The following is a 27,463-nucleotide window of genomic DNA, read 5'->3' on the forward strand; positions in this document are numbered from 1 at the left end:
TGTAATAATGAGAAAAGATGCAGGAAAAAATATTGAACACGCTTACAGAAATGTATTTTAGAATTCGTACAAAATCCTTTGTAGGTGATTACAACTACAAGATGCTTCCTGTATAGAGAAACTAGTCGCATGTATAGCTCATGTGTGATTTTGACCAACTCTTCAACACAAACTGTTCAAATCCCAATACCTTTCCTCTATCGTCAGTTAGATTGGTGCGAGGTTTCCTTTGCTTTCATTTGTTAGTTATTCTCCTTTTCCCCCTTTGTGCATGAGATTTAAGTTTCCTCACCTTGTGCCCCTGCCTACTTCTGCACACTCTCCTTCTCTAGGTTGGTTGTGTGTAGCGACCTCCCCTCTGGTTTCTTAGGAGGTACAATAAACCTTTCTGGTAGCCAGGTCTGAGTTGGTGTTTTTAGTTGTGCGGCTAGGGATCTTTTAATCTGTACAGGACCCATTAGGGTGTAGATGTTGCTGTTCTATTGTAGACTTTATTTCTCCCCTTAAGGCCTGTTTAACATGTCAGTGAAAAACACAGATGTATCCGTGCTCCATGATACGTGATGGCACATGGAGAAAAAAACCCACCTGTCCCCGCTCCTGCTGTCCGTGGTGCTGAACTCTTCAGCTCTGCTGTGGTCCGGGCGGGTGCTGACCTCTGCTGCAGCTACTTCCGGGTCGGCTGTGTCTGCATACATTAATATGCATGCCAGTAATAAACCGGCTCTGAAGCAGAGGCAGCAGAGGCTGGAGACAAGGAGTGCTGGAGACAGGTGAATTGAAAATGTTTTTTATTTTCAATGTCCGTGTTTTTCTGGTATGTGTTTCACGGACCAAAACATAGTGTTGTGGTCCATGAAACCAACCGAACTTTCAGTGTCTCCCACTCTCACACCACTTCCTCATCTCGCCCCCTGTCTGTCGGAGTCCCCCAAGGTTCAGTTCTTGGACCCCTGCTGTTCTCCATTTACACCTTCGGCCTGGGACAGCTCATATAGTCCTACGGTTTTGAGTATCATCTCTATGCTGATGATACGCAGATCTACCTCTCTGGACCTGACATCACCTCCCTACTAACCAGAATCCCACAATGTCTGTCTGCTATTTCATCCTTTTTCTCTGCTTGATTCTTAAAATTGAACATGAACAAAACAGAAATCATTGTTTTTCCTCCTCCTCATTCAACCCCCCCCCACCTGACATGTCCATCAATGTCAATGGCTGCTCACTTTCCCCAGTGCCACGTGCTCGCTGCCTGGGAGTATTCCTAGACTCTGATCTCTCTTTAAAGCCACACATCCAAGCCCTCTTCACCTCCTGCCGCCTCCAACTCAAAAATATTTCCCGGATCTGTACATTCCTTTCCCAAGAAGCTGCAAAAACCCTAGTACATGCCCTTATTATCTCCCGCCTGGATTATTGCAACCTCCTGCTCTGTGGTCTCCCTTCTAAAGGCCCCGCCACACACAGAGATAAATCTTTGGCAGATCTGTGGTTGCAGTGAAATCATGGACATATTGTTCCATTTGTACACAGCCACAAACCTGGCACTGATTGTCCATAATTTCATTGCAACCACAGATCTGCCGCAGATTTATCTCTGTGTGTGACAGGGCCTTACCAGTCTCGCACCCCTACAATCTATTCTAAACTATGCTGCCCGACTAATCCACCTGTCCCCCCGCTACTCCCCGACCACTCCTCTCTGCCAATCCCTTCACTGGCTTCCCATTGCACAACGACTCCAGTTCAAAACACTAACCATGACATGCAAAGCCATCCACAACCTGTCTCCTCCCTACATCTCTGACCTAGTCTCCCGGTACTTACCTGCACGTAACCTTCGATCCTCACAAGATCTCCTTCTCTATTCCCCTCTCATCTCCTCTTCCCACCATCGCATCCAAGATTTCTCCCGTACCTCCCCCATACTCTGGAATGCTCTGCCTTAACACATCAGACTCTCGCCTACCTTGACAAGCTTCAAAAGGAACCTGAAGACCCACCTCTTCCGACAAGCCTACAACCTGCCGTAACCCTCAGTCTGATACAGCACCGCACAATCAGCTCTACCCTGACCTACTGTATCCTCACCTCTCCCTGGTAGACTGTGAGCCTTCGCGGTCAGGGACCTCGATCCTCATGTACCTTCCTGTGTCTTGTATTGTTTATGAATATTGTACTTGTCCCTACTATGTATACCCCTTTCACATGTAAAGCGCCATGGAATTGATGGTGCTATAATAATAAATAATAATAATAATAGTGTGGTCCTTGGGACATCAGTGATGCCAGAAAAAAGGGACATGTCTTCGTGCAGCAATCATGGACACGCGTGTATGCCGCACGGAGACACGGTCAGTGAAAAATCACTGATGTGTGCGCAGGCCCATTGATTATAATGGGGCTGCGTATGTCTGTGATTCTGGTACGTATAAAAACTAGCAAATACGTACCAGAATCACTGACGTTTAAAACAGGCCTAACTGTGTTTAAGATAGGTACATACATAACAATTATGTTCTTTCCACTTCCAAATTTTGGCCCCAACCGTGCTCACTGGAACCTTCAGTAGTTTAGAAATTTTTCTGTAACCAATGTCATGATTGTGTTTTGCATTTTTAAGCTTGCAAAGGTCTTGAGACAGCCCACTGGTTTTACCCATCATGAGATGATTCATGTATGGCACTATTGTGATGAGACACTTTTTGATATTATTTTTCAGTAAGTGGCATCATTGCTTTCTAATTACTGGTGTCTTGACTTTCTATGGCTTTTTGCACCACTCTTTCTTCATGTGTTCAATACTTTTTCCCAGTGTTATTTCTTATTATTACACATCACTAAATTTATGGACATATATGGTTTGATTTCTATGCCTGTGGATTGGATGGGTTGTTACCGACAACTAGTGAGAAAGCACCTTTCGAAATATATTTAATTAGAAAATTGGTGATGTGTTCAATACTTATTTCACCCGCTGTATATATAGACAGAGTTTTTCATTGTAAGACAATCTCTTTAACACACTACAATAAAAAGTCTTAGTATGTACATGGCAAGCAGCATGAATGTATTTAATAACCATGATTAGGCACTCAATATAGGAAATTATGTTTAAGTTAAATTTGCAAAGTGTGCTTATTAGCAATCTTTGAGAACCGAAAATCAGTTCAGAACACCTACTGCGATCCTCACTATGATTAATGAACTCTGCAGGCTACCATGTGCAGCTTGCAATTAAGATGTTCCTCCAGTTTTTTTTATCTTTCTAAGCAGTGCCTGGGTTTTGCATCCTACTGTGTTTTTTTTCTATGATATACAACTCTAAATTGATATCCTAGTGTACTGTCGATATAAAATTAACAATTTAACTTAAGAGTTGAGTAGTGTCTTTGCATGAAAAAAAATGTGCTGTAAGCTTATAGATAAGAATAATTAAATATGCAGTATGATCATCTCCATGTAAGGGTATGTGCACACCATGGTTTTTTTTTCAGGCAGATGTAGCTTGGAAACTGAATAAAAAAAGCCCAACAAGAACAATAAAAAGTATGAACTTATAATGAGCAAAGTCAAATTGACTTTCTGTGCACATGTTCATCTTTTTTAACTTCTTTTAACCGCTTCAAGCTTCGAAAATCATGAAGCAGACTCTCGAAGGGACTTGTCCATTCTTCGAATGACATTTGAGTAGAGGCTGCCTTTATCTCATGTATGAAATAAATAAAAATAGGATTAAAATGATGCAAAAGGCATCAAAGAAGATGCTTTAGGAACAACACTTTCATTATCCACCTCTTGATACAGTAATTGGCTTCCCCACTGTACACTTCTACTGACCATGGCTGCCAGGGCTGGCGTCAGCACCTGGCACACCTGGGCAAGTGCTGGGGCCCTGGACCGCTGAGGGGGTATTTGCCATCTGCAGGGGCGGTGATGTATGTGTGGCGCCCCTGACTTGGTCAGGCACCACTGAGTACTGCACCCATGCTGGAATAGAGTGTGTACGCACAGACACATAGCAACGAGGACTCACACACCTTGAGAGGGGACCCTTGGGCAGACCCTAGAGGGGGCTTGCCTCCACATCTCATCTAGGGGTGTAGGGGAGGGGCTGGAAGCTAGGTTGCAGCGGCTGTCAGGAAAGTAGGAGGAGCTAGCCAGTCTGGTACCGGAGAAGCGCAAAGAGTGGCCTGAAGAGAGAGAAGCGCGCTGACAAGCTAGTCAGACCCTGCACGTGAAGTAGCCATTAGCGGGGGAGAACGGTGAGTTAGTCAGTCAGAAAGTCAGAAAGATGCCTGAGGAGAGGTGGTCGAGTACGGGGACTCCTGGTGACTAGGCACGCACGGGGATCAGGTCCCTAGAGTAGACATCCATTTATTGATCTGCTAAACCTGCCAGTGAGGGAAACTACAAGTCCCTCACCAACCATCTAAAGTCCGAGCCTCAGCAGCAACGAGGGGGCCCATAAGGGGGATCGAGCCTGGAGCCATCTCCCTTGGTCCATGCTGCTGGCAAACGGTCCAAAAAGGGGAGAAAAGGCAGTAGCGACTTCCCAGGATGAATCCCACGGTACTTCAAGTCAGGGGTTATCCGAAACAAGAAGTGCTAGGAAGGCGAGTTAACGGTTACCCTTAGACCGGACTACAGGATACCTGGTTCCATCTGGTTTATCTCAGCATCACCCGGGCTACCTCACGATAACATCTAAAAGTGAGTAAAGAACAGTTGAAAGACATCTTGGACTGAGACTGAATTATTCTGGGACCTGTTGTTCCACACACCCGAGCCCCTGGGGCCAGCCTCACTCACGGGAGACCATACCATCAGACTGCAGACTCCATCAGCCCCAGACGCTCATTAAACCTGCAGTGGCGGTCACCCATATCCCTTACCGCACACCGTGAGTGGCGTCACGACTCCTATACACATACAGAACCAACATACCTGTTGCCAGAAATACCAAAGTGAAGACCCTGTGGAGTCCCTGAAGGTGGAGTGATGTCCCTGAGGCGACTGCTATAGGTGGGTATCACATTCTGGCATCATAAACAGGATCAAGGACTAGACCAGTTTAGACAGGTGACGGTGCACCTCAGCGGTACGATCGAAAAATTTGAACCGCCGCCATTTTGTTGCCGTTAAAAGAGCACGATTTTAGAAGCTGCAGCTTGCGCATGAGAAAACGTAACCGCCCACGGAGAGGAGTGTCTATCCCAGCATGGAAAGAGGCTCTGACACAGTGAAAGGAGAAGATGGGGGCGGAACTGTCCCCGGACTGCAGGGATGTCCGAGTCCTGTGGGAGGAGGACAACCAAAAACGAAACTAAGACTAAAGCTTGATCAGAACCTGATGAGCATCGATAGAGCCAAGATGGCGTCAGCGGAAGGTGACAAGGGAAAGCAGGGATTGACCAGGCCCATGACTGCAGAGGAGCTGGAGGCAGAAGTGGAAAGAATTGCGGATTATATGGAGGAACAGCGGAGATGAGAGGTGGCCGCTTGGAGGAAGAGAATGATCACGCCACTAAGAAACCTGTGGTTGTCCGTGCAGCGGGGCCCGCCTGGAGGCGCCGCCCATGCTCAACTGGAGCCGTCGTCGGCTGTGACAATCATGCTGAGGGATGTCTCCAGCACGGATCTGATTGAGTCTACAACTGCCCCTGCCCGACCTGGTATGCTGATCCCACCGGCATTAACATCCGAGGCTGGTGCGACGTCCGGTACGATGCCCGATGTGACGTCCTGTGCGACGTCCGGTGCGATGTCCGATGAGATACCAGATGAGATGCCCGTGGCCAGACCAGACCAGGCCAACGCCTCCTGTCCTAGTTGCCCGACCAGAGGTGGTCACAGCGCCCCAGTCGCTGACTGGGGATCCAGTTCCTACATCCATACTAGAAGCGGTCACAGCGCCACATTCGCTGACTGGGGAACCATCACCTGCGCTCCGACCTGAAACGGACAAGGGACTGGCTCAACTAAAGAGAGAACTGGAAGCTCGGTTCCCAGCACACCTGGTGGAGAGCTACTTATTCAAAAAGCTGCCACTCAACCAACCGGAGGAGGTTGCAGCACCCTCTGCAAGAGAGGGAGGCCATGAGGTTGCGCTGCTGTCTCCTCCTCGACAGGAAGAACTGGTTGCTTATAATCCCAGCATGTCTGTCACCTGGTTGCCTGCTGATGACCAGGTGATGGTGATGCGGAGACCAGCCCGCAGAGAGCAGCGTCGTATGAGAGCCAGACACCCCCTTGAGAAGCGCACCCCAGAGAGAGAGCAAGTGGAGGCCAGGGACCTGCAGGAAAAGCAGTCCCTGCGGTGGGCCACACACCAGGCCAGAGGTCCCCTCCACCGTGGGGTAGTGGAGGAATTCAACTGCCGCACTTGGTGGGGCTTTATAGTGGAGGCCGGAGTGAAGGAGGGGATCTTTGTCTCCAGAAGGGACGTGCAGTCCCACCTACAGCGGGGTCACCCTGGTCGTGATCTCTATGTGGGGGATTTAGTCGAGTTCACCAGGCATATGGGAGAGAGAGGCTGGTTTGCCTTGGACGTGGTACAATGTCCGAAGGAAACCTTAGTGAGCTCAGACTCCATCCCTGCTGCTTCTACCAGGTCCCCAGAGTCATCACCACCAGGGGATGCCCATGCTGCAATCTCCCATAGTCAGAGCACTGAAAAAAGAGCCCTGATCTTGAGAGAATGAAGTCTGTCTATTTTAAAAAGTATAATTTTAAAAGAATGTTTTGTTATGACCAGTTAAAGTAACGTTAAAGTACATGTGTCCGCAAGAACTTTTGCGCGAAGTTTCTAAATATTCTTAAGCACCAGGTTACGTGCACTTTAAAAAAGGACCACAGGCTATGAACTGGCTATAGCCACAAACTCTCGCATTGTAAAAAGTTACCCCAGTGGTACCAATTTCAGAGTGTGTTTGTTTATGGGGCATTGCTCTGCACCACCAGGGAGCACACCTTTTTATGGGGCCCTCTCTCCAACACAAGGAAGCTGGTATGCCTGTTTATGGGGCCTACCCTACACCACCCTCCTCAGGAGTGGAAAGATTGGAGGAAAGGTCTGGGATACAGATGGCACAAACATTGTTATGGGGGGCTGTCTGATAATAAAACCCAAAGGAATATCAGACAGTCAGGGTCCACCGTGCAAAGACTCTGCTGCAGACTATGGCAGAGGATAAGGGGTATATAAGTGTGCCACTGTAAATAGTAATAGCACAAGTGCAGAGTGCAATACCTCTGTTAAACTCACAGAGGAATATAATTAGGAAATAAAGCAATTCCTCCCTTGCTTGGAGGGTGTGTGGTATGGTCTCTGTTAATGGTCACAGAGACAAAAGCAGTGAGTGTGAAATGGCACCTACCTAGGTCCGTTCCTCTAGCGGTGCCAGGAGACGGACAGCAGCGTAAGCCGCACAAAGCTCCTACCTGCATTCACTCCACTAGTGTGCGAGGACACGAACCACTAGATATGGCACCTGCCTAGGTCCGCTCCACTAGTGGTGCAAAAGAGACGGACAGCAGCATAAGCTGCACAAAGCTCCTACCTATGTTCGCTCCCCTAGTGTGCGAGGATACGAACAACTGCCAGACGCAGTATAAGGAACGTTACCCTAGCGGCAACGTCCACCTACGAGTAGAATCACAAGGCCCAGCCGGACCATGTGCCTCAGACACCTGCCTATGTCCGCTCCACTAAGATGTAAGGATACGGACCGCAGCTGAAGCTGTAAGGTATAAGAACGCTACCCTGCCGGTAGCGCTCACCTCGCATAGACAGAGATGCCTAGAGGGACGTGCACAGAGCGTCTACTCTCATGCATGAACCAAGAGGACTGAGCACCGGGAGGTGTGCATCAGGGTCTTATATAGACTCTGTGCCTCATCCAAGATGGAGGACACCAGAGCCAATCCGCTGCCAGAACGACAGCAATGACGTCACGCTGGCCTATCACCGAGCAAAGCGTCACAAGCACATGACCAGCGACCAATCGGCATAGAAGGTGTCACAGACATGTGACCACGTGTCACAAGCACATTACCAGCGGCCAATCAGCTTAGAAAGTGTCAGAGACATGTGACCTCGTGTCAGCGATGATGTCACCCGCACATGTGCAATGGCTCCAAGATAGGACTTAGTCTCCAGCGCTTGCACATGTGCAGTAGCAAGAAATCTGAACATAGTCTCCAGTGCTCGCACATGTGCAGTAGCAAGAAATCCGAACATAGTCTCCAGTGCCACAGCAACCGTAACAGACATGGTCACCAAAGAGACCGGTGACCTGCCTCCTGGAAGTTTCTGGGTGGGACCAGGACTTGTAGGTGGTGGGTGGTGGTGGACATGTACCTGGTCTGTTTTAAATGTAAATGTCTCCCCTGGGTGGGAAAAGTTGTATTTATTCTTTTCTTGTCTTTGCAGCCCGAGGACGTGCTGTTGATAACCAAGGGGGAATGTGGCGCCCCTGTCCTGGTCGGTCACCACTGAGTACTGCACCCATGCTGGGGCAGTACTTTCAGGTAATCCAAAGGCTAGAATAGGGTGTGTACGCACAGACACATAGCAACCAGGTCTCCCACAACTTGAGAGGGGACCCTTGGACAGACCCAAGAGGGGGCTTGCCTCCAGATCTCATCTAGGGGTGTAGGGGAGGGGCTGGAAGCTAGGTTGCAGCGGCTGTCAGGAAAGTAGGAGGAGCTATCCAGTCTGGTAGCGGAGAAGCGCAAAGAGTGGCCTGAAGAGAGAGACGCGTGCTGACACGCTAGTCAGACCCTGCACATGAAGTAGCCGTTAGCGGGGGAGAATGGTGATCAGTCAGTCAGTCAGAAAGACACCTGAGGAGAGGTGGTCGAGTACAGGGACTCCTGGTGACTAGCCACGCACGGAGAACAGGTCCTTAGAGTAGACGTCCATTTATTGATCTGATAAACCTGCCAGTGAGGGGAACTACAAGTCCCTCACCAACTATCTAGAGTCTATCTAGAGTCCCAGCCTCAGCAGCAACGAGGGGGTCCAAAAGGGGGATCAAGCCTGGAGCCATCTCCCTTGGTCCACGCTGTCGGCAAACGGGCCAAAATGGGGAGAAAAGGCAGTAGCGACTTCCCTGGATGAATCCCACGGTACTTCAAGGCAAGGGCTATCCGAAACAAGAAGTGCTAGGAAGGCGAGTTAACGGTTACCCTTAGACCATCCTACAGGATACCTGGTTCCATCTGGTTTATCTCAGCAGCGCCCGGGTTACCTCACAATAACATCTAAAAGTGAATAAAGAACAGTTGAACGACATCTTGGACTGAGACTGAGTTATTCTGGGACCTGTTGTTCCACACACCCGAGCCCCTGGGGCCAGCCTCACTCACAGGAGGCCATACCATCAGACTGCAGACTTCATTAGCCCCAGACGCTCATTAAACCTGCAGTGGCGGTCACCCAAATCCCTGACCGCAAACCGTGAGTGGCGTCACGACTCCTATATACATACAGAACCAACATATCTGTTGCCAGAAATACCAAAGTGAAGACCCTGTGGCGTCCCTGAAGGTGGAGTGACGTCCCTAAGGCGACTGCTACAAGTGGGTATCACATATCCTGCAGACACCGGGTTAAGTTCCGGGGACTGCAGTCCCACAGATGAAGAGATGAGAGAACGTACCTGGAAGAAGCTCATACATTCTAGAATCTACACTTGCATCTACCATGAAGAGAGGAGCCATAGCATCAACTTCCTGTCGTAATGTATGTCCCCCCAGAACTGTCTGTCCCCTGACCCCAGTGGTGTATGTGTGAAGCCCCGCAAACGCTGTGTCGGTGCATTACCTTCAGGGACTCCACTCAGCTGGATCTGGTCACAGGTAGGAGATCTTCTTCTTGTCGTGACGCCACTCTCAGTATTGCGGCCAGTAGGGACCGCCACTGCAGGTTGAGGGTCGCCTGGGGCTGATGGTATGTGCAGTTAGTTGGAATAGCCTCCTGAGAGTGAGGCAAGCCCCAGGGCCCGCTGTAGATGTGTAGAACTACAAGGCGCAGAATGACTCAACACAGGCAGGATGTCTTTCAGGGTTTTTACTCACTTTAGGTGGCAGGGTGAGTAACCCGGGCGTAGCTGGGATGAACCAGGCGGGAACCAGGTGTCCTTCAGGCTGACTGGTGAGGGTGACTACTAACTCGCCTTCCTTAGCCCTTGGTGGTTTGGGGTGACCCCGACTTTGAGTCCCTATGGGGGTCACCCAGGGAAGATGCTGCAGCCTCTCTCCCCTTCGTTCGCCGTGTGCTTGTCGCCTGGGCCAGATCACTCCAGCTTCTTGCCTCCTGTGAGCTATGGGCCCTAACTGTGGCTACGTGGCTGCGGCTTTTTTTGTGGTGTTGTGGCGTGGGCTTTGAGAGCCCCACACCGGCAGGTTTAGCAAAAGAAAGCTGGATCTATCTCCGCTTCGGGATCTGCCGCCCGTTTGGGCCTGGTACTCTCTAGCAGTCTCCTTACTTCCCACTCCGTGCTCTCTCTTTAGCTGAAGATGGATTTCGGGTAGCACTCCTAGTTGACCGTTCTCCCCCGTCAGTAGCCACTGCGCGGGCGCTGTTAGACAGCAACAGCCCCACAGGTCTGCTCCTCACTGAGCCCTATGGAGTTCTGCTCTAACTGACTCACTGCCCCTCCTCTCCTGTTCTTGCCTACGCCACCTAGCAACCAGATTCTCTTACCACACCCCTTGAGAGGAGATGGAGGCTTTTGGCCCCCTCCACTATTCCAGTGAAGGTCAAGGCTTTTCCCCCTCCTGGGATCCCCAGGGGTCCTCTCATGGGTACATGTGTGAGAGCTGATTACTATGCGCCTGTGTACCACACCCCTGTCAGCCTTCTGGATTACCTGTATTGTACTGTCCCCAGCATGGGTGCAGTACTCAGTGGTGCCTGACCAGGTCAGGGGCGCCACATTCCCCCTTAGTTATCACCAGCACGTCCTCGGGCTGCAAGACAACATTTTAAAATGCATAAAACATTAAAACATGTAAAACATTTTTAAAAGCACCAGGTACCATACATCACCACCCTCCACCCACAAGTCCGTTAACCCACCCAAAACCCTCTCACGTTGGCCGCGGCTTCAGCCACTTCTGGCAGGATGTAGAGGCGGCTTTCATGGGCTGGTGGTCTTCAGGGTATACCTGGCCTGGTGGATCCGCGCCTTCAGCCACTTCTGGCAGGATGTAGAGGCGGCCTCCACAGTTGGTGCTGACCAGGTACCCTCTTTGTGGTGGAGAGCCAGGCCCCATAAACAGGCATGCTCTCTGGTCGCAGGTGAGCCAAGGCCCTATATACGGACGGGCTCCTCCTGGTTGCAGACGAGCCAAGCCCCTAAACAGGCTGACTCTGGTGGTGGTGGTGCCCTCTGGTGTAACTATTTACACTGCGAGAGTTTGTGGCTATAGCCAGTTCATAGCCTTAAGGTTTATGGTTTTCTCACAATAATTTTTGTGGGCACATTACTTGAACTTGAGAACGTTGCAAAACAAACTTTTCAAAACTTTAACTGATAACTTCTTTCTTTACTTTACTCCTCCATTTCACCAGGGCTTTGGCCTGTTGGGCTGGGTTTTGCCGGGCTGGTACTTCAATGCCTGCAGGGCCCCAGGTGAGGTTTCTGGGCTGGTCTTCATCAGCAGACGGTGTCAAGTCCTCCTCATCCCAACGGGAATAGGGTAACATCTCCGGCTCTGAGTATTGCTCCACTGCCGGTGGCTCCGGAGTCAGCTCCTCAGCTTCCTGGCCTCCTCTCCCCCTTAGTTCTTCGCTGCACTCTGGTTGTGGCAGCGCTGGGGATGAGTGGTCCTCAGCTGGTCTGGGCGGTGGACTCTCTGGCGCGGCTGCAGGGGTTGCCTGAATCTCCTTGGGGGTATGCGGAGGGAGCAGATACCGATCCACCATCTCTTGTGGGAACTGGGCCTCTAGGTCAGCCTTCAGCTTCCAGTATTCGGGGTCCTCTCCTATCAGGGTCTTCCTAGCAGGGACCTCTTTGGACTGGGGAGCGGTGTCTGCCCTGGCCTGGCAGGCCGGGGTAAACGATGAGGTAATCTCTTCTTGGCGGGCCGCGCCTGGCATGGCGGCGGCCTGGTCTTGGCGGGCCGCGCCCTGGATGGCGGCGGCCTGGTCTTGGCGGGCCGCGCCCTGGATGGCGGCGGCCTGGTCTCGGCGGGCCGCGCCTGGCATGGCGGCGGCCTGGTCTTGGCGGGCCGGGCCTGGCATGGCGGCGGCCTGGATCAGTGTCGCTGTTGCAGGGGGCTCGGTGCAGGCTGGGCTGGACGTCGCTGCAGCAGTCTGGGCTTGGCGGGCCGCGCCTGGCGTGGCTGCGGCCTGGTTCAGCACCTCACTTGCGGCGCGGACGAGCGTTGCTGCGGCGGTGAGGTCTCGGCGGGCCGGGCCTAGCAGGGCGGCGGCCTGGGTCAGCGTTACGCCTGCGACGCGGATGAGGGTCGCGGTGGCAGCCGGTTCTTTGCGGGCCGGACTGGGCGTTGCTGCAGGGACCGGGTCTTGGTGGGCCGAGCAGGGCATCGCTGCGGCCGCTGGGGCTTGGAAGGCCGCACCTGGCGTGGCTGCGGCCTGCTTCAGCGTCGCCGCACCGGACGCCTCTTCGGGGACCGCGGGCGTGGCAGCAGGGGCTGGGGCACTCGCGCTGGCCGGGGCATCACTCGACTCACCCACCGGTGGCAGCATCGGGGTCTGCGTCATCGCCGTCCTGTCTGGCACTCGGCGCGCGGCTCTCCTTTCATAGGCCCGAACCGCCGCGGTCATCTCCAGCATTTCCATTCGTTCTTCCCGGATCTGCTCCACAACCCGGGTCTCCAGTCGGTCGCAGAACTGGGCCAGCTCCCGATACCACCAGGCAGCGGAGCCCGGTTCTGGATTTCTGCGGTCAGACGCCATTTCTTCTGCGCCCTCTTCTGCACGACTCTCCAGCTGTGGACTCGCCGTTGCCTCTGATAGCAAGCTGTTCAGTTTCTGCTCTGCCTCTTTCAGCAGCTCCTCTCCCAGCAGCAGGCTTGTGGCTCCCTTTCTGTCCCGACGTCTCTGGACGCTTCCGCTCTCTTCACAAGCGAGGTCAGAACTCTGCAGGGGATCTCTGGGTAGCCACACCTCTTCGTGGGCGGTAACTTCTTCCAGCGCGGGCCGCTGCCGTCTTTCAGCGCGCTCCTCATGGTGGCAATATGGCGGCGCTTCCAATTTTTCAAGCGGACCGCCCAGGCACATGGTCACCTGTCTGAACAGGTCTAGTCCTTATCCTGTTCGTGACGCCAGATGTGAAGCCCCGCAAACGCTGTGTCGGTGCATTACCTTCAGGGACTCCACTCAGCTGGATCTGGTCACAGGTAGGAGATCTTCTTCTTGTCGTGACGCCACTCTCAGTATTGCGGCCAGTAGGGACCGCCACTGCAGGTTGAGGGTCGCCTGGGGCTGATGGTATGTGCAGTTAGTTGGAATAGCCTCCTGAGAGTGAGGCAAGCCCCAGGGCCCGCTGTAGATGTGTAGAACTACAAGGCGCAGAATGACTCAACACAGGCAGGATGTCTTTCAGGGTTTTTACTCACTTTAGGTGGCAGGGTGAGTAACCCGGGCGTAGCTGGGATGAACCAGGCGGGAACCAGGTGTCCTTCAGGCTGACTGGTGAGGGTGACTACTAACTCGCCTTCCTTAGCCCTTGGTGGTTTGGGGTGACCCCGACTTTGAGTCCCTATGGGGGTCACCCAGGGAAGATGCTGCAGCCTCTCTCCCCTTCGTTCGCCGTGTGCTTGTCGCCTGGGCCAGATCACTCCAGCTTCTTGCCTCCTGTGAGCTATGGGCCCTAACTGTGGCTACGTGGCTGCGGCTTTTTTGTGGTGTTGTGGCGTGGGCTTTGAGAGCCCCACACCGGCAGGTTTAGCAAAAGAAAGCTGGATCTATCTCCGCTTCGGGATCTGCCGCCCGTTTGGGCCTGGTACTCTCTAGCAGTCTCCTTACTTCCCACTCCGTGCTCTCTCTTTAGCTGAAGATGGATTTCGGGTAGCACTCCTAGTTGACCATTCTCCCCCGTCAGTAGCCACTGCGCGGGCGCTGTTAGACAGCAACAGCCCCACAGGTCTGCTCCTCACTGAGCCCTATGGAGTTCTGCTCTAACTGACTCACTGCCCCTCCTCTCCTGTTCTTGCCTACGCCACCTAGCAACCAGATTCTCTTACCACACCCCTTGAGAGGAGATGGAGGCTTTTGGCCCCCTCCACTATTCCAGTGAAGGTCAAGGCTTTTCCCCCTCCTGGGATCCCCAGGGGTCCTCTCATGGGTACATGTGTGAGAGCTGATTACTATGCGCCTGTGTACCACACCCCTGTCAGCCTTCTGGATTACCTGTATTGTACTGTCCCCAGCATGGGTGCAGTACTCAGTGGTGCCTGACCAGGTCAGGGGCGCCACATATGCCCTCCAGAACTGCCTACTCCCCACCACAGTGCTGTATAAAGACCTATAATCACGGCAGGAAAAGGAGTAAAAAAAAAGCACAATGAGGATGCAGAACCAATTTTTCTGGAAAAATTCAAAAACTATTTTTATTGACATAAATATGAATAAAATTGGAACATAGAATAATCCATATAGCACAAAAAGACATGAAGGGGTGTGTGTCTACACCAATAATTCGTGATCCATTATACATAAAAATGTGTCAGTTAAATAGACGGACCAACTAATAATGAATGGAACCCAGGTGGTAAGTAACTGGGGTGGTCTGATCAGTGGTCAGAACAAACTGCAAAAATTGCCTATATGCTAACATCAAAGGGGCCGTCAAAATCAGTGACAGGATAATTACTTGTAATACTTGAAGGGCCTAAAGTAATATGCACATATCAGGTAGGCCCCAATGATTACATAATCTAGGCAAACAAATTACACATGATATGTGCAGATAGATAAATACCCGACCACAGTCAGACCAAAGTAACCCCAAGACTCACACTACCCGGTTATGGTGGAGGCCCTTAGAACACCTAAATGCCAAGAGAAGCTTGAGACCTAATGTACGTTTCGCATCTTTTAAAACAATCAAAGTACATGGCTTCCTCAGAGGTCACAGGTTTCCGACCACGTGATCAACAAGGGGGCCTGCACGCAGGCATTCTGACATCATAGGGGGATCCATTTGCTGTCTTCAGGTGCGGTGATGTATACTGCGGACTCCGGGCTGAGTTCCGCGGACTGTAGTCCCACAGATGAACAGAACGTACCTGGAAGGAGCCCATATATTCTAGCATCTACCCTTGCAACTACCATGAAGAGAGAAGCCGCAGCATCAACTTCCTGCCATAGTGTATGTCCCCCCAGAACTGTCTGTCCCCTGACCTCAGTGGTGTATGCCCTCCAGAACTGCCTACCCCCACCACAGTGCTGTATATGTGGCGCCCCTAAGGCTTCCATCGCCACAAAGACATTGCACCCCAGTCAGAGGTGTGATGTCCCATCCTGGGTAAGGATAGGGGTACATGCCAGTTCACAGGTAAAACTGCACTACACCCATTGCTAGGCACACACTGGGACAAGGGATAGTGGCAGTAACTCTCCCATGCTGCATGCTGGCCTTGACAAGAACTGTGAGTAAAGACCTTGAAACTGCACCCCTGGTGTTGCCTCAGTTATTTCTCTGCATAGACACGAATAAGCACCAACAGTGTCCCCGGGCACCGCTCCACCTGTGGGGAGCAGTACCACCATTGCTGCCATATCATCACCCCGGAGGCCTCACACAGCAGCAGCGGCTTAATAGCCGCATACCACAGGTGGCGTCACGAACACAAACCACAAGTCATCAGCCATATTTAACTGACACCCACTAGGGCCACGGAGTCGGGCCCCGCCACCACTGATTACCCCCGGACTAGTCCGGCCCGGCACCGGGTGTCCCATAGCCCTGGGGTGGGCGAGTCATATACCCTCAAGACCTGTGTGTTCCCTGACCCCAATGCTGTATACCCTCCCAGAACTGTCTGTCCCCTGACCCCCAGTGCTGTATACCCTCCAGACCTGTGCGTCCCCTGGCTCCAATGCTCTATACTCTACCAGAACTGTCTGTCTCTTGACCCCCAGTTCTGTATACCCTCCATAACTGTCTGTCTACTGACCCCCAGTGCCGTATACCCTTCCAGAACTCTGTCCCCTGACCCCAGTGCTGTATACCCTCCAGAACTCTCTGTCCCCTGATCTTAGTGCTGTATAACCTTCAGAGCCGTCTGCCTCCCCACCAAAGTGCTGTATACCCTCCAGAACTGTCTGTCCCCTGAACCCAGTGCTGTATACAACCATTGATTGTATATCTAAATTTGAAAATGCACCCCCTGTTGACCATCATCCCTAAAGTACGCCACATTTTTTTATTACTTTTGCTAGTATTTTTGGTGAAAATGCTAACAATTCTAGTGTAAGTGGTTGCAAAAGCTTATCTGACCCAACGGAGAGGGGGGGGGGTGTTACCTTAAGGCTATGTGCGCACGTTGCGTACAGTCACTGCAGAAATTTATGCAGCGATCTGAAGAGCACATGTGCGCTTTAAATCGCTGCAGAAATGTCCGTAGTGAAGCCGATTCCATGCGCTCTGCCTGCAGCTCCTCCCATAGACGGAGCAGGAGCTGCCGGCAAAGCGCAGGAAAGAAGTGACATGTCACTTCTTTTTACGCAGCGCTTCGGCAATAGCCGAAGCGCTGCGCTCTTAAACGCCACGTGCGCACGGCCCCTGCACAATCTCCATAGACTGTGCAGGGGACGCAGGACGCATGCAGTTACGCTGCGCTACAAAGCGCAGCGTAACTGCATGTATTTACGCAACGTGCGCACATAGCCTAAGGGCGCTTTACACGCTACAATATATCTTACGATGTGTCGGCGGGGTCACACCGTAAGTGACGCACATCCGGCATCGTAAGTTACATCGTAGCATGTAACAGCTACGTGCGATTGCGATTGAACGGTAAAACGTTCATCGCATGCACGTCGTTCAATTCCTAAAAATTGAACGTCAGGTTGTTCATCGTACCCGGGGTAGCCCACATCGCAGTGTGTGACACCTCGGGAACGATGAACAGATCTTACCTACGTCCTGCGGCTCCCACCGGAAATGCGGAAGGAAGGAGGTGGGCGGGATATTTACATCCCGCTCATCTCCGCCCCTCCGCTTCTATTGGCTGTCTGCCACGTGACGTCGATGTGATGCCGAACGTCCCTCCCACTCCAGGAAGTGGATGTTCACCGCCCACATCGAAGTCGTATGGAAGGGTAAGTATGTGTGATGGGGGGTTATTCGTTTGTGCGACACGTTCAACAAATTGAACGTACCGCACATACGATGGTGGCGGGTACGATCGCATACGATATCGTATGCTGGATCATGTGGTGTAAAGCAGGCTTTAGTCTCGGACCCATTTCTTTATTTGGGGGCTGAGGGTTTATCGAGGGAGGGGGGCACCATCGGATTCATCTGCCAAAGGCATCTGCCAAAGGCACCAAAATACCTTGCCCTGCCTGAGCTTGAGATTTCTACTTCCTGTCAAGAAATGATGGCATAAACTCAATCTCTCTATAGGAAAACCAGGCTGCCATTATTTCTCACAGAAAGCAGTGCGCACTCTCTGTTTTCATTTATAGAAGGTTTGCAGGCGCAGCAACGCTGTTGCTATTGATAGAGTGTATATCAATAGCAACAGCGCTGCTGCGCCTGCAAACCCTGTGTACAATCCTCAAGGCACCTTCTTCTATGCATTAGTGCTACAGTGCACCTCATTTTTCATCCTCCAGACACCCACTATACAGCGACTCCTGACCCAGGCGGGTCGAAACGTCTGATTGCATAGTCGCAATTCCTTATTTAATAAAATTGTCACATTTTGCATTACACATATCGAGTTTAGTGAATTCGTTTGGGATTCGATACTAGGGTCTTTGACCCAATTTTCACTTGCACCAACATCATCATAAATCTGAGTGCAAACCATCGTTCTTTCTACTTCATGTATAGAAGAGCATAGGCCTCATGTGGACTTGCCTTTGAGTGCCAAATTGCACTTTACAGCAACTTTGGCCAGGGACAATATATGATTTTCACAGCTAACTTTGTTTTTTAGTAGCAGCACTGCACCTCCACTTCTGGGACAGGTGATGAGGCTTCAACGACTAGGAGTTATATCTGTTTCCTCCTACCCATCTTCTGGTTTTGGCTCAAATTATTGCATGAAATGCTTTCTTTTTATTCATGCAAAGCAAAGCTCTTTCATGCAGTTTTATAACTTACAGTGCCTACAAGTAGTATTCAACCCCCTGCAGATTTAGCAGGTTTACACATTCGGAATTAACTTGGCATTGTGACATTTGGACTGTAGATCAGCCTGGAAGTGTGAAATGCACTGCAGGAAAAAAGAATGTTATTTCTTTTTTTTTTTTAAAATTGTGAAAAGTTTATTCAGAGGGTCATTTATTATTCAACCCCTCAAACCACCAGAATTCTGTTTGGTTCCCCTAAAGTATTAAGAAGTATTTCAGGTACAAAGAACAATGAGCTTCACATGTTTGGATTAATTATCTCTTTTTCCAGCCTTTTCTGACTAATTAAGACCCTCCCCAAACTTGTGAACAGCACTCATACTTGGTCAACATGGGAAAGACAAAGGAGCATTCCAAGGCCACCAGAGACAAGATCGTAGAGGGTCACAAGGCTGGCAAGGGGTACAAAACCCTTTCCAAGGAGTTGGGCCTACCTGTCTCCACTGTTGGGAGCATCATCCAGAAGTGGAAGGCTTATGGAACTACTGTTAGCCTTCCACGGCCTGGACAGCCTTTGAAAGTTTCCACCCGTGCCGAGGCCAGGCTTGTCCGAAGAGTCAAGGCTAACCCAAGGACAACAAGGAAAGAGCTCCGGGAAGATCTCATGGCAGTGGGGACATTGGTTTCAGTCAATACCATAAGTAACGTACTCCACCGCAATGGTCTCCGTTCCAGACGAGCCCGTAAGGTACCTTTACTTTCAAAGCGTCATGTCAAGGCTCGTCTACAGTTTGCTCATGATCACTTGGAGGACTCTGAGACAGACTGGTTCAAGGTTCTCTGGTCTGATGAGACCAAGATCGAGATCTTTGGTGCCAACCACACACGTGACGTTTGGAGACTGGATGGCACTGCATACGACCCCAAGAATACCATCCCTACAGTCAAGCATGGTGGTGGCAGCATCATGCTGTGGGGCTGTTTCTCAGCCAAGGGGCCTGGCCATCTGGTCTGCATCCATGGGAAGATGGATAGCACGGCCTACCTGGAGATTTTGGCCAAGAACCTCCGCTCCTCCATCAAGGATCTTAAGATGGGTCGTCATTTCATCTTCCAACAAGACAACGACCCAAAGCACACAGCCAAGAAAACCAAGGCCTGGTTCAAGAGGGAAAAAATCAAGGTGTTGCAGTGGCCTAGTCAGTCTCCTGACCTTAACCCAATTGAAAACTTGTGGAAAGCTCAAGATTAAAGTCCACATGAGACACCCAAAGAACCTAGATAACTTGGAGAAGATCTGCATGGAGAAGTGGGCCAAGATAACTCCAGAGACCTGTGCCGACCTGATCAGGTCTTATAAAAGACGATTATTAGCTGTAATTGCAAACAAGGGTTATTCCACAAAATATTAAACCTAGGGGTTGAATAATAATTGACCCACACTTTTATGTTGAAAATTTATTAAAATTTAACTGAGCAACATAACTTGTTGGTTTGAAAGATTTATGCAACTGTTAATAAATCCTGCTCTTGTTTGAAGTTTGCAGGCTCTAACTTATTTGCATCTTATCAAACCTGCTAAATCTGCAGGGGGTTGAATACTACTTGTAGGCACTGTAAAAGCCTTGTTGTTCGCTCACACAGGCATATAAGTCAGACAAACCGAATGCAAAAAAAAAGATATTGCACTTGGACCACTATTATGTAACGAGGCAGTGGCGCTGTGCTAGACTCGCCAATGAAAGTCAATGGGTGCAAGAAAAAAAATGGATTCCACATGGAACATTCTAATGGCATTTGATTTTTACAAATACATTACCATTTTGTAGCATAGAACACTGTAAATGGGCCTTTAAATTGATGAATATTTGCTGCTGAGAAAAACAACACATTGCATATGGATGACATACAGATGCGAAGTGAGAGATAAATTGTACATTTGTCTTACATACGGAATACCAAACAGATTTCACTCATCCCACTTTTCTAAATGAGAATTGGACCAATTTTTTATACACTAGTGTGAGCAAACCCTAAGAAGCCATACAGCAGATGAGTTGGTGTTGTGCATCTGTAGCGCCCCTGAAACCCTCAGGGCACTACAGGGAACTGCATCCTCTTGGGGATGCAGGACCTAAACCCTGGGACCTGGAGTACCACCAAAACACAATCTAAATCCTAGTTCTCCTCTCCACATTGGGCATAGAGGGTTAACCACGTAAGGGGATGGTCGCCATGGGAACGAGTCCCTGGGTATAGCCAGCCTGGTGGGGGGGGTCAACAGTCAGTCGGTAGAGAGTCTAGAGAGGGGAGGACACAGAAGAGGTGTACGGACACGACTGAGCTGGGTCCGTGTAACGGTGACCCCGGGGGCACAGGAGAGAGGTCGCCAGGACAGGTACCGGAGATACCGCTGGGATCGGAGCACGAACGGGGCACAAGGCCCTAGGTCAAGTGCAAGTTTTACACTGTTTGGCAAATATCAGCCCGGTGAGGACACATCCACGGACTTCACCGAACCAAATAATCCGGGGGCATCAGCAGTAAACTAGGATCGGGGTTCAGACACTTACCTCCCTACAGGGTCCGCACTGCCCACCGTAAGGACAAGGAGACTGTACCCCAACAGGGACAGTCGGGGTCCCCAACCGCTCCACTCTACGGGGACTCAATCTACAGAGAGTGCCGGGGACAGAGCAACCTGGGTCACTACATTGGCACTAGTCCTCTTGGGACCTGAACCAGCAACCCCTGGGTCCACAGTGAGTAGAGACTGTTAAAGACAACCTGGTGGGGTCTCCATTATTGCCCCATTACATCTCTCAGGCACAGCCCTACCTGCGGAGGGCCTACCATCACAGCTGCCATTACCACCAGCCCTGGGAGTACCTACATTACCAGCGGCGGTTCTCCATCCCTAACCGCAACCCGCAGGTGGCGTCACATGACAAAAACTCTTACCTCCCCTGTAAATACCCCCCATTGACAAAAGGCGCCCAGAGCACGGGACCGGGCAACGGCCACCAGAGTGACATTCCCATTTGTTACCGCCCGGGACCGAGTACCCCCTTCTCTGGGCACAACATTTCAAATGGAAACTCACGCACTGACTGCCTCACTATGGCCTCACTATGGCCTGCCACTCAGAAATGTCATGAGAAAAAATGCCTTAAACATTCTGGCTGCCATACAGTCAGGCAAATTAACTCATGCTTCATGCATGACCCACATCCTCAATTTAATAGTGGGTCGTTTCCCTCACTAATATCCACACTTGAGGAAGGTGATGACTATGGATAAAAAAATGTCAACTCATTTCCATAGATCATGTGGGACAAGGCATGCCCTACTTGTTTATCAAAAAAAAGAAAAAAAAATCAGCAGCCAGAGAGTAACATTCTTGCATCATTGCAACCCACTGGAATTCAGGTATACAAATGTTGCATCTTTTGTACTTAAAGGGGTGGTTCACCCACTTTTTTTTTTTCTCCAATGATTGTCACTTACCATTGTATGCATCTTCTCCATTGGCTTCTGTTTCCAGTTCTGGCACTGAGCGGCGCTATCCTGCACACTCAGTGCCTGTCACATGACCCCCTGGAGCTGTGGCCGCCGGCATACTCTGACGTCCCGGCATTTCCGGGCTCTCAAACTAGACGGGTACGTCAGAGGATGCCGGCGCCACTCACACTGATTGACTGGGCTGTGGGCGGTGACTAGAGTTGAGCGCGGTTCGTGGTTCGAGGTTCTCCAGTTCGGGGCTCGAGTGATTTTGGGGGCTGTTCGAGATCGAACTAGAACTCGAGCTTTTTGCAAAAGCTCGATAGTGCTAGATACGTTCGAGAACGGTTCTAGCAGCAAAAAGCAGGGCTTTTTACAGCTACAGTGTGCAGGAGCCATCGCTGGCAGCCTGCCAGAAGCTGGTAACCAAGATAAACATCGGGTATCCAAGCAAAGCGCTTTGGTTAGTAACCCGATGTTTATCTTAGTTACATGCAGGAAGCCCACACTTCCCCGCTCAGCTCGCTCCGCCCCCTCCTGCCCGCGGCATGTACACACACACACACACAAACACACACACACACACACACACACACACACACACACACACACCCCCCGCTCGGCTTACCTGCGGTGATGAAGTCCCGCCATCCCGACCTCAGCGCTGTCACTGTCCTCCATTGCCGCCGCTTGTCACATCACCTCTCGCTTCCGACCCGAGACTGACTAGCGGTGACGTCACGGACCTCTCGCGATACGTGGTGTGAAGCCGGTCATTGAACTCAGTGACAGGGGCTGTCAGTGTGCTGGAGATCAGCGCAGGTAATGTACCTCGCTGACAGCAGCACTTGTCATGCCCTGCAGTGACCTGGGCTGACCCATTGATGTTAGCTCAGGTCACTGCATTGCTCTCCCAGCCAATGGGGAACATCCTGCTCTTCATTGACTGGGACAGTGTGGATCGTCATGGCAACCCCTTGGATTACACCAGACCTGGATTTGTTTTTCATTCTAATAAATTGGTTAAAGAGGGAATGTTTTGGGGAGTGTTTTTTCAAATAAAAATGTGTTTGTCGTCAATTTTTTTTTTATTACTGACTGGGTTGGTTATGTCGGGTATCTGATAGACGCCTGACCTCACCAACCCCAGGGCTTGATGCCAGGTGACTTACACATCTGGTATTAACCCCATATATTACCCCGTTTGCCACCGCACCAGGGCGCGGGATGAGCTGGGGCGAAGCACCAGGATTGGCGCATGTAATGTATGCGCCACTTCTGGGGCGGCTGCGGCCTGCTATTTTTAGGCTGGGGAGAGTCCAATAACCATGGACCTCCCTAGTCTGAGAATATCAGGCCCCAGCTGTCTGCTTTACCTTGGCTGGTGATCCAATTTTGGGGGACCCCTACGTGTTTTTTTTTTTAAATTATTTATTTAATTTAAAATAACAGCGTGGGGTGCCCTCAGTTTTGGATTACCAGCCAAGGTGAGGCTGCCAGCTGTGGTCTGCAGGCTGCAGCCGTTTGCTTTACCCTAGCTGGCTACAAAACTAGGGGGAACCCTACGTCATTTTTTTTTTCATTTTTTTGGCTAAATACAAAGCTAAGCACCCCTTAGTGCCACATGAAAGGCACCAAAGGGTGCTCCACTTTTTCTCCATTTTTTCTCCACTTTTTCTCCATTTTTTTTCCACTTTTTCTCCACTTTTTCTCCACTTTTTCTCCACTTTTTCTCCACTTTTTCTCTACTTATTCTCCACTTTTTCTCCACTTTTTCTCCACTTATTCTCCACTTTTTCTCCATTTTTTCTCCACTTATTCTCCACTTTTTCTCCACTTTTTCTCCATTTTTTTTCCACTTTTTCTCCACTTTTTCTCCACTTTTTCTCCACTTTTTCTCCACTTTTTCTCCATTTTTTTTTTCCACTTTTTCTCCACTTTTTCTCCACTTTTTCTCCACTTTTTCTCCACTTTTTCTCCACTTATTCTCCACTTTTTTCTCCACTTTTTCTCCACTTTTTCTCCATTTTTTTTCCACTTTTTCTCCACTTTTTCTCCACTTTTTCTCCACTTATTCTCCACTTTTTCTCCACTTTTTCTCCACTTATTCTCCACTTTTTCTCCACTTATTCTCCACTTTTTTCTCCATTTTTTCTCCATTTTTTCTCCACTTATTCTCCACATTTTCTCCACTTTTTCTCCACTTTTTCTCCACTTTTTCTCCACTTATTCTCCACTTTTTCTCCATTTTTTTCCACTTTTTCTCCACTTTTTCTCCACTTATTCTCCACTTATTCTCCACTTATTCTCCACTTTTTCTCCACTTTTTCTCCACTTTTTCTCCACTTTTTCTCCACTTTTTCTCCATTTTTTTCCACTTTTTCTCCACTTTTTCTCCACTTATTCTCCACTTATTCTCCACTTATTCTCCACTTTTTCTCTACTTTTTCTCCACTTTTTCTCCACTTTTTCTCCACTTATTCTCCACTTTTTCTCCACTTTTTCTCCACTTATTCTCCACTTTTTCTCCACTTTTTCTCCACTTTTTCTCCACTTTTTCTCCACTTTTTCTCCATTTTTTTCTCCACTTTTTCTCCACTTTTTCTCCACTTTTTCTCCACTTTTTCTCCACTTTTTCTCCACTTTTTTTCCACTTTTTCTCCACTTTTTCTCCACTTATTCTCCACTTTTTCTCCACTTTTTCTCCACTTATTCTCCACTTATTCTCCACTTTTTCTCCACTTTTTCTCCGTTCTTTTTCTCCGTTCTTTTTCTATGGTCGGTCTACCCATTAGCTCTGCCATGGACACTGTAGCTCTACACCTACTGCACATGTTACTTTATGATTGACATCTCTTTCGTACCAGAGCTGTCTAAGTCTACTCTGACCCCATATTTGTCATTACTATATTGTCCTTGCACTGTATTATGACATTTGTATCATGTGTTTCATTTCTTGCTGTGTTGCAATTTTTTTGCTGCATCCCAATTGTACCTCTACATTGTTCAAGTTTATGTTATTGTTCTCTCACTTTTATGTGATACTGATTATTGTCATTTTTCATAATTACATGCAGATAAGTCCAATCTGACGAAGGCTCAGGCCGAAACGTCATTTGTAACTTGTTTTGGAAAAAAACATATATGCTTATGAAAATTTTTTTTTTCTTAATACGGACCAATAAAGAGTGATTTTGCATTACTATCCGTTGTGACTTACTGACTTAGTCTGGGAGATTTAGAGTGCCGAGGTTACTCACTAATTTGATCTATTATTACCTCTGAGCACCTATATACCAGTGAGCAGAGCTTCCTCTACAGTAGTTCTCCTGATTAGGCATGCCCTTACCTCATGAGCAGGGCATTGCAGCTTTGGTAGCAACCATTACGACATGGACTCTGCTGCTGTGGACCCGAGAAGAGTGAGTGCAGATTCATTGCACCCACACTCCTCACATGAAGGGTCCGCACTCCTAGAAAATGGGGGATACGTTCCCTGAGTGTCTCCCCCCCATATTCTAGACGGTCCAGAGTCGTCGTGGGACCCCTTTATTTTTTTTCTTACAATAAATTGGTGAAAGAGGAAATGTTTTGGGGACTGTTTTTTCAAATAAATTTCTTTTGTCGATTTTTTTTTTTTTGTTAGTACTGACAGTTTATGATGTTGAGTATCTAATAGACGCCATGACATCACAAACTGCTGGGCTAGATCTCAGGTTACTTTACAGCTAGTATTAACCCGATTTATTACCCCGTTTGCCACTGCACCAGGGCACGGGATGAGCTGGGGTGAAGCGCCAGGATTGGCGCATCTAGTGTATGCGCCACGTCTGGGGTGCCTGCGGCCTGCTATTTTTAGGCTGTGAAGGCCCAATAACTATGGACCTTCCCACCCTGAGAATACCAGACCACAGCTGTCCGCTTTACCTTGGCTGGTGATCCAATTTGGGGGGGACCCTACTTTTATTGTGTAATTATTAATATTTATACAATAATTATAAAAAAGAGCCTGAGGGGACCTCCACATTGGATCCCCAACCACGGTAAAGCTGCCAGCTGTGGTTTTCAGGCTACAGCCGTCTGCTTTACCCTAGCTGGCTATCAAAAATGGGGGGACCCAACGTCATTTTTTTTTTAACTATTTTTTAAATAGAAAAAATTAATGGGCTTCCCTGTATTTTGATTGCCAACCAAGGTAACGGCAGGCAGATGGGGGTGGCAACCCATAGCTGTCTGCTTTATCTGCGCTGAGAATCAAAAATACCGCGGAGCGCTACGTCATTTTTTTAAAGATTTATTTTTACAGCACTGTGATGTCCAGCAATCAAAGTACAGGGAAGCCCATTTTATTTTTAGTTATTTAAATAAATAATTAAAAAAAATATATATGGGCTCCCGCTGCATTTTTTGTATTGCTAGCTAAGGGTAATCCAAGCAGCTACTGGCTGCTAACCCCCACTGCTTGGTGTTACCTTCACTGGCAATGGAAAATCCAGGGAAGCATTTTTTATTTTTTTTGCCAAAAAACTACAAAAAAAGGACGTGAGCTTCGCCATATTTTTGTATGCTAGCCAGGTATAGCAGGCAGGTGCTGGAAGAGTTGGATACAGCGCCAGAATATGGCGCTTCTATGAAAATGGCATTTTCTGAGGAGGCTGCAGACTGCAATTCGCAGCAGTGGGGCCCAGAAAGCTCAGGCCAACCTGTGCTGCGGATTCCAATCCCCAGCTGCCTAGTTGTACCTGGCTGGACACAAAAATGGGGCGAAGCCTACGTCATTTGTTTTCTAATTATTTCATGAAATTCATGAAATAATAAAAAAAGGTCTTCCCTTTATTTTTGGTTCCCAGCCGGGTACAAATAGGCAACTGGGGGTTGGGGGCAGCCGTACCTGCCTGCTCTACCTGGCTAGCATACAAAAATATGGCGAAGCCCACATAATTTTTTCAGGGGGCAAAAAACTTCTGCATACAGTCCTGGATGGAGTATGCTGAGCCTTGTAGTTCTGCAGCTGCTGTCTATCTGTATGGAGAAGAGCAGACAGCAGCTGCAGAACTACAAGGCTCAGCATACTCCATCCAGGACTGTATGCAGAATTTTTTTGCCCACCAAAAAAATGACGTGGGCTTCGCCATATTTTTGTATGCTAGCCAGGTACAGCAGGCAGCCACGGGCTGCCTCCAACCCCCAGTTGCCTATTTGTACCCGGCTGGGAACCAAAAATATAGGGAAGCCCGTTTTTTTTAATTATTTCACTTATTTCATGAAATAATTAAAAAACAAATGACGTGGGCTTCGCCCCATTTTTGTGTCCAGCCGGGTACAACTAGGCAGGTGGGGATTGGAATCCGCAGCACAGGTTAGCCCGAGGTTTCTGGGCGCCTCTGCTGCGAATTGCAGTCCGCAGCCGCCCCAGAAAATGGCGCTCTCATAGAAGCGCCATCATCTGGCGCTGTATCCAACTCTTCCAACAGCCCTGGAGCCGGGTGGCTTGTTGGGTAATCATGAGTTAATACTGGCTTTGTTTTACTAGCCAGTATTAAGCCAGAGATTCTTAATGTCAGGCACGTTTGACCCGGCCATTAAGAATCTCCAATAAAGGGTTAAAAAAAAGACACCACACAGAGAAAAAATACTTTAATAGAAATAAATACACAGACACATTAGAGACTCCAT

This window comes from Anomaloglossus baeobatrachus, chromosome 7, assembly GCF_048569485.1.
Source record: "Anomaloglossus baeobatrachus isolate aAnoBae1 chromosome 7, aAnoBae1.hap1, whole genome shotgun sequence".
NCBI classification, from domain to species: domain Eukaryota; kingdom Metazoa; phylum Chordata; class Amphibia; order Anura; family Aromobatidae; genus Anomaloglossus; species Anomaloglossus baeobatrachus.